The sequence below is a fragment of the Pteropus vampyrus genome, unplaced genomic scaffold (assembly GCF_000151845.1).
Source record: "Pteropus vampyrus isolate Shadow unplaced genomic scaffold, Pvam_2.0 Scaffold47, whole genome shotgun sequence".
Lineage (NCBI taxonomy): Eukaryota > Metazoa > Chordata > Mammalia > Chiroptera > Pteropodidae > Pteropus > Pteropus vampyrus.
This window is the reverse complement of record NW_011888828.1, coordinates 8724073-8725653: the sequence shown is the minus strand read 5'-3', so window position 1 is coordinate 8725653 and position 1581 is coordinate 8724073.

Here is a 1581-nt window from a genome sequence, read left to right as displayed (position 1 = left end):
CCCAGGGAGCACAGATTCTGCCTCGCAGGCCTTGGGGTAATTGGCCAAGAAGGATACAGTCCTGGGATATGGGAAATATTGGGGGAGCCATGCTGAAAATTAGGGTTGCCCCAGACTGGAGGGCTGTGGAAGACTCCACAGAGGAGGGAAGCCAAAGGGGGTGGCAGAAGGATGGAGGTCTCCAGGCAGGAGGAGCCCCGAGTCAGGCAGCCTAACTGGAGTGGAGAATTCCTGCAGGAGAGGACAGGAGCTGAGGCTCAGTGGGCGGACAGGAACAGGTTGGAGAGGCCTCAGACCGTGGGGTAAATGGCCTGGGCTTTTTCCGCAGACAGCGAGAATCACTTGACGGGCTTGGAGCACAGGAAATGTAAGGGTGAAGATAGTTTCAGGACAACTTGGCCGGCAGGTGCACAGAACAGAGCATGGCAAGGTGACCTGGACAGGAAGAGTCTGCAGCAGGCTTCTTGCAAGAGTCCTGGGTGAGGCAGTGGGCTCCACTGCGGTGGGAATAGAAATGAATAGTTGGATGAATGGCCTTGACCCAACTGCAGCTGGCCTGAGGCCCCAGTCTACCATGTCAACGGCAGCAGGCTGGAGTACTCACCCATAGGGTTCATCACACATCTTCCAAAGACTTTGGAGGGAAGTGAGAGGGAAGATGCTTTTCATATAAAAGCAAGTATCACCATATGATGGAGAAAACACATCACGGCATCAAGAGGCAGCATCCTCCTTGGGTTACAAGTCTCCTTGTCAGCACTCAGGTCCCTGAGGGGTTTGGGACTGAGGGATTCTGCTCCTGTCCTCTCACCTGGCAGTGGAGGATGAGGGTCCTGAGAGCTGGGCATCCCCCAGGGCCGCACATGAGACTCTGCACTGAGAGAGTGGGCAGGGCGCCCAGGCCTCCTGATTGCTTGCTCCGCATTCTTACATCTGCACTAGAAGGTCTGCCTGCCCTTTATTTACCCACCTCTTTAGGAGGTAAACCCTAAGGTATTCAAAGGAGTTCAAGCTGGTAGAAGAGTGTTAAGAGGAACAGCAAGAGGAAGGAAAGGAATCAAGAGGTACCGGTGCTTGCTCTGCGCCAGGTGCTCTACATGCGTAAATTCATTTACTCACTATAACCGCTCTGCAAAGTGAACACGGCTGCGTTTTACAGGTGGGGGTCCACCAAACACAGAGCACGCATCATTTACTTCCTGGTCACACAAGGAGTAAGTGCGGGGTGGGGTGGAATTTGAACTCAGATCTGTCCGATGCCAAACCTTTGGCCTTCTTTCTATTCCATCAAAAGATTAACCTGCCTCTGCAGAGCGAGTAGAGCAGATTTGGGGTGGGCAGGAAGCGCCTCTATCACAAAGGGGAGAGAGGAACCACCAACTCTTCCAGCTGCTCTCTGACTCTCTTCCTTTGACCCGTTTCAGCTGCCTGGGCCTCCAAGCCATGAACAGCACCCCGAGGGATGCCCAGGCCCCCACCTACCGCGAGTGCCTCCTGCCTTCCGTGGCTCGGACCCCCTCTGTCACCCAGGTCACACCAGCCAAGAAGATAACTTTCCTTAAGCGAGGGGATCCCCAGTTT